Source organism: Xenia sp. Carnegie-2017, unplaced genomic scaffold (assembly GCF_021976095.1).
Source record: "Xenia sp. Carnegie-2017 unplaced genomic scaffold, XeniaSp_v1 HiC_scaffold_23, whole genome shotgun sequence".
Taxonomy (NCBI): Eukaryota; Metazoa; Cnidaria; class Anthozoa; order Malacalcyonacea; family Xeniidae; genus Xenia; species Xenia sp. Carnegie-2017.
In genome coordinates this window covers 8,334,275-8,340,754 of record NW_025813486.1, presented here as the reverse complement: position 1 = coordinate 8,340,754, position 6,480 = coordinate 8,334,275, and positions in this window count along the sequence as shown.

Genomic DNA, 6,480 nt, shown 5'->3' with positions numbered 1-6,480 from the left:
AGAGGAGAATGGTAGCGATTTCGAAATAGAATCGATTTTTCTAGGTTTTGAAAAGAGTTGCGCGATGTCTTCCAATTCATCTGATGATGAATCTGAACGTTCGTCATCTCCCAGCTTTCCTGAATATGAGATATGTATGAGCGAGGTATAAATAATAAAATATTTAAAGTATTGATCTTCTGGTGAGCTTTTCACATTAAGATTAAAACATCTCTTTTTATTTAGAAACTAGACGGTATTCCACCATCGCATGTTGTCAACATTGAAACAAATATGGCGATACGTTGTTTGTGTTATTTACCATCAATGAAAAGTTTCTTGTACAGCTACAAGAGCGATGCACTAGGACTTATAAGTGAAGATTTTAAATCTGATGTCAAGAAATTCTTGATATAAAATTTGAAAAGAACTCGAAAAATATGTGTTGGTTTTACCCTGATACAAAATGGGCCGTTTCCTGGGACGGTTCTTTAATAGCTGCAAGTGCAGCACTCTATCGTCGTCTTAGACAAATATTATCAATTTTGTTTTGATTGTTTTGCCACCTGAGATAATCAGGTCGGAAAGTTACCTAAACCGGTATATTGCATAAACTGTCTTCATGCTCGCACTTCTCAACTTAAGTTCTTCCCAGATGGAAAGAGAATTGCCGTCACTATTTGTTTGGATCCTGATTTTCCCATGACTTGGATCGTTTTGGTGTCGTGTGTATAAACTACCAGACGGTTTGTGGAACGTAGAAGAATCTATAAAGACGGACCCGACCAATGGATTGATCTTAAAGTTGAAATTAATGGAGTTGATTGCATTCAAATAGGTTGCCCTATTCTTAATGCGGATCTTGAGGCAAATGAGCGTGACGAGCAAGTGTCAAAAGAAAGACGTGAAAGTGGGAATGAAAGTGGTGTTGAAGATTATTTAGATTTGCGGGCGGAGTATCGTACTGATGGCTTTAGTTGTTTGGCTCTATCTCCTGATGGCAGCCGTCTTTTGGCAGGAAGCACTGATGGTGAACTGTTCTATTTTGATGCGGACAGTTTAAAACTACTACAACGCGTTCGTGTTTACGATTATTATACAGCAGTTAAAAATGCTGCTACAATCCTGCATTTGGTCATGAGGAACTTGCAATATGTGATCGTTACGGGCTGTTTTGTGTGTGGCGCGTTTTAAATCTTTCTGACAATTCTGAGAATTTCCAACTAGCCCATCGAAAAGGTTGGCTGTTCACCCAAAACATCACAATTACTTCAATTTGCTTAATGATATCAGTTATTCTCCTGACGGAAAACTTATTGCTGTTACCATAGCTTGTCCGATTGATTACATTGTTAAGACGTTCATTATTGGCTCGCGTTCTGGTGAAATTTGTTATACGTTGGATTGCGTGGATGAACCTGATCAACAGTGTTCGAAAACTGAGTGTCTGACCTCGTTCTTTGGTAATTTGTGTCAAGTTGCTTCAGTTACAAGTGTTCATCCTCGCGTTTTTTTCTGGAAGTTACCTGTTGTCTACGATTTAAAAACATTGTGTTTACTCACAATCAAAGCGTTTATCTCTTATAATAACGTTGAAAAACTTAACATACCTTTTTGTTTAAAAAATGAGTTAAAGTATATTTATTCTTACTGTACTTGAGAAAGTCATTTAAGAGCTATCGTCCGTTGGGCGTTCTATCACAGCAGTGATGTTTAAAACCTGGACTTCTATTGGTTATAACTCGTAAACATGTGCACTTGAATCTATGTTGGCTAATTCATAAGATTTGAGTGAATTCCAAAACTTCTATTGACAATTGTTTGTAGATCTGAGTATTTTGTGGTAGAATCATTATAACTACCACGTGGTTGCTTTTGAAAACTGGACTTCTTTTGTAAAAATTATGAAAATTTGGATAGATAAATGAAATATTTATTCAAACACGTTTAATTACCTCATCAAATTACGTTAATTTCCACCAGGGGCATATGAAGTAGAAATTTTTAAAATGATATAAGCTACATAAAAGTAATTTATAAAACACTTAAATACGTAAGCACTTAATAACTATAGACGTCTTTACAGAGAAATATCGGACCGACGTCTTTTTTACAGACCGAGCCCGTAGGACGAGGCTTGTACTAAACGACAGAGGTCTGATTTTTCTCAGTAAGGTCCGAGAAAGTGAGGTTATTGAAAGTGAGGTTATGGCATTATTTAACTTGAAACGAAGATTGCTTTTTTCTCGTATTTGCTGTTTTTTTACTGGTTGGCTTTCACTTTTCTAGTTTTCGTCCATAAAAAATAAATCGTTTCAAATTTTATCGTCTGGATGGTTAAACCGTTTTCCAAGGGTTTTCCTTCGAATCACATTCGTAAATGGTTGTTTATTTCGTTTGGTTTGCATTTTGCTGTTTGCATTACGAAGTTTGTTTACACTTGACTGTAAAATTATGCGTTTTTGGACCGTGGTTGATTACAGGAAAATAATGGATAGGTAGAAATGTTTCTAAGCTAATCAAATCGCACCATTTAGACGGAAGTGATGCTTGGATACAGGAATATAATGGAAAAAATGTTTCTAAGCTTATCAAATCGTACCATTTAGCCGGAAACGCTTGCCATGAAGTGACAAATATTTATATATTAAAATTAAATATTTTGATAAACAAAAGCACTAAAATACAAATGAAAGATACTCTTTTATGACTAGACATAGTGTATATAAGTTTAATTCATTAGCAGAAATGTAATATTCCTTTACTAATGTTTAATTTTCTTTATCAATCGTTTTGAGCTGCAATTTTTGTTTTAAAGGAAGAAAAGGGATCTGCTCTCTCTAACATTAGTTCGAAAGGAATGCTTCATTATAAGACTTTTAGAACGTGAGTGCAGTAGACAAAGATAACTTGCAATATACGTAGATTTTAGATAGTTATCTCATCACCAAGATTCGTCACAAAACATCGATCACCAATCGTAAAGCTATCTTGACAATACAAAAATACAAAGTATTGATGTTTATAAATAATTGTAGTTTTAGATCGTCCGTGTATATGAAGATCAGAGAAGGACTGTTGGTGTTAACGTTGTTTGTCAAAACATGGCTCAAAACTTTCACTTTATTACGATGTTATTAAGTTATAAAGAGTGTATCAGGAAAAACTTAAAAATGTCTTGCTTTAAACATTTCTAATAGTCAAAGCCTTATAAAAAAAAACAAAAAAAAGAAAAATCAATTTTCCTCTACAAATGTCTATGTATCCTATATTTCTCTTTCCATTTTTGACATCGTAACAGGCCTTCTTCTAACAATAAGTCTTGTAGACAAGAAAATGGAAATTTTTTATTTTTACTCTGTGGCTGTAATTTTTATTTCGATGGTTACACAACTGCATGTTACAAGTCCAAGTTCTGCGTAACTTAAAGTTTTGACGTTATAATTCGTTGTCTGACGAAAAAGCTTATCGTGATGTACATCAAACGAATGGAAGATGCATAGTTATTGATTATAAACATAGCATGCAAACGTGCCTGAATGTATCAATTAGGGGTTGCAATTTGAAATGATCTCAAAAATTTGATAATTTAAAAACAAGACACCTCTCTTTTGCGTCCCGGTTTCGGCGATGAAACTACAAGTATTGCCTTCCTAAAGACAAGTTTGTCAAACTCAAAGCTGTCAGCTCAAAGTAATAAATTTTGAATGATAAACATCCGTTCTAATTTAACTTTTTAAAACATTGGTTAAAATGCGCAGTTGCGAAGTCGTGAGAGGACCGTATCTTGCAAATGGTTGTAAAAGAAATCCATTAACTGATAACAGGAAATATAAGAATATTTTTCCTGAAAAGCAAAGAATTATGGGATGGAATAGACTCAGATCACTTCCTCTGTTCTTCACCCTCGTGGTCGTCGATTAAACTTTAAATTCAGTTGCGTTTGAGCCATTCTGGTTGAATGTCGCCTTCATTGAAACGTGCTCTGACAACATTTTTTCGGGTAAGTGTGAATTTTTTTGTTCAGTTTATCATTTTAAAGAGAAATGGAGAAGCCTAAATAATCACTAAATAACACCAGCTTATTTCATATTCGAGACACCTTAAAAAATCGGTTTGCTCGTCAGAAATTTTAAAGAAGATATTTCAATAGGATTTGTACTTGGCACTTTAATGTGTATAATGAGTTATTTGCGTTGAATAGTGGAATATTTTGCACAAAGTTTCCGCTTCTCGACTTATTTCAACTTTACAACGCTGAGAAATTATCTTCAGATGTAATGGTCGAGTGTCGAGGGTAAAAGTCAAGTATCACGCATAAAAGATTGTTGCTTAATTGTCTGTTTGTAATTTTCCTTTTCTGGAGTAAACTAACTTTTCGTAATGCTACATTGTGAACGTTTATGAAATATACACTGTGTACATAGAGCAGGCGGTTAGGTATACAGATGTTTATATTCTGCGGCCGAGCAAAATTATGAGCCAGCTTCTACCATAAACCATAGGAATATGTTTCATTGATGGTATTAACATTATTGGAAAAGCAGAATTATGCAGTGTGTTCCAAAGAAAACAGATTTCGCACAAATGATTATGTGTGCATCAAATGAAATCTGCATGAAATGATTTAGCCTTCTTTAGCTATTTGTTCCGCCTGGTTAAAGTTGCACGTGCTTGTCTATCTTTATTGGCAAGTTATGAAAAATATATTAACGTTTTTACGGCTGTTATAATTTATTTAATGTTGACTTCTTTACAGAGCAGTGACGGAATAAATTTGAGATATAAATCAGTGAATGATAATACTTTTAATTTGCTTTGCTTTAAAACTGTCGAAACCTTTAAACACTATAAAGTCCCAGAAGTGTAGAACTGTCTGGTTTATTAAGCTTTTGTGAATGCTAAATACTTTATTATGCATAATAATTGCAGCAACTACATAATTAAAAAAAATGCTAATGTCAATTTTCATTTATTGGATTAAAAACCGTGAAATGAACAGATCTCGCTTGCAGTAAAACAGATTTCCATAATTAAAGCTCGCGCACTGATAAAGTCAGAACAGAGGATCCTGAACCAATTTTTTGCCAAAATAAGTGCATTGTAATTCACCGGATATGTTTAAAAGAAACTTCACTTGATTGCAGACTTTTTTTATGTTCAAACAATGCTCAAATTGTAACTCATCACGCCTTAGTCAATAGAAGTCTTAAATGACAAAGGGAATTGCATGCAAAAATATAGCACTAAAGTGTATTGTTTGGTAAGCAATCTCGCCTTTTAAAAATCTGAAGAGATGGAAAAAGGCAGTATATAGAAGAAAAAAATTAGTATCCAAGAGTTGGAGTTTAAGTTTAAGTAGCTGGTTTGTGTAAAAGTAGGATTTGCTATTTTCTCTAATGCTATTACATAAATCTAGATAAATAATATACGAACGTTATGTACTTCACTACATGATTACATAAAAGATGCGTTCACTATGATTTGCGGAATGGTCGTTTGGTCTGTTCCACGTAATTCTATTATTTTTTGCTGTTTATAAATGCAGGATAAACCAAACATTTTGCGCCCAATTTGCCGTTTGTCGCCCCTATATAATCCTTCCTGGGAGGGCCATGGCCCCTGCAAACACGCCACTGTTCATCAGTCCACATAACAATAAAACGTTATGACAAAACCCAAGCTGTTTGTAGTGGATTAACGAAATAAAACAGGCTGCTAAGATATGTTAATTAGGAAACAAAGAAACATACGCACCCTAATTTACATATCAGTTCCAGAAGTAAGCATGTAAACATTGATAATGAAAAGAAAGTCCATTGCAGTTTACGAGAACTTTTACTTTAAGCAACAAAAAATGTCTTGACTTTGGCATATTCCAGTAAAAAAACAATGGAAATGTGTCACTCTGCTGAAGATTGTCACTGACGTTACAGCTGACAAAGTCATTGAAGTGTTAACGTTCACATAGGCGTAGAAAGTGAGGGGGAAATGGGTGTAATTCAGGACTAACAAAGACACTTGAATTTTATTGCATACCAAGTAACAACAAGTCTGTTTTACTACACGTGACAGCCTGCATAAATTATGTAAACAATGGGTCAACTTATCGTTGAATACACCGTCCACCCCCCTAACTTTTTAAAATTTGTTTCTGCGGAAATGGACATGCGTTTACAGTAATATGGTTTCATTTAGATTTATTTTGAGAAGATAATACAGAGAGGTTTTACTAAAAATAAGATATATTTTAAATCTTACTGCGTATTTTAAAGAAATATAAGAAAATACTGAAATTATAACAAAGTATTTTCTTTGATTACACCGGAAATTGACTTGTTAAATATTAATGCTTACTTCTAGGATACATGTAAGTGGATAGAACAAACTCAGACGTCAGACCTTTTCCACCTCATGGTCGTTAAAGTCTGTTATTGTGGTTTAATGTCGTCTTCACTGAAATGTGTTCTGACAATTTTTGTTCCGGTAAGTGTGAATTTT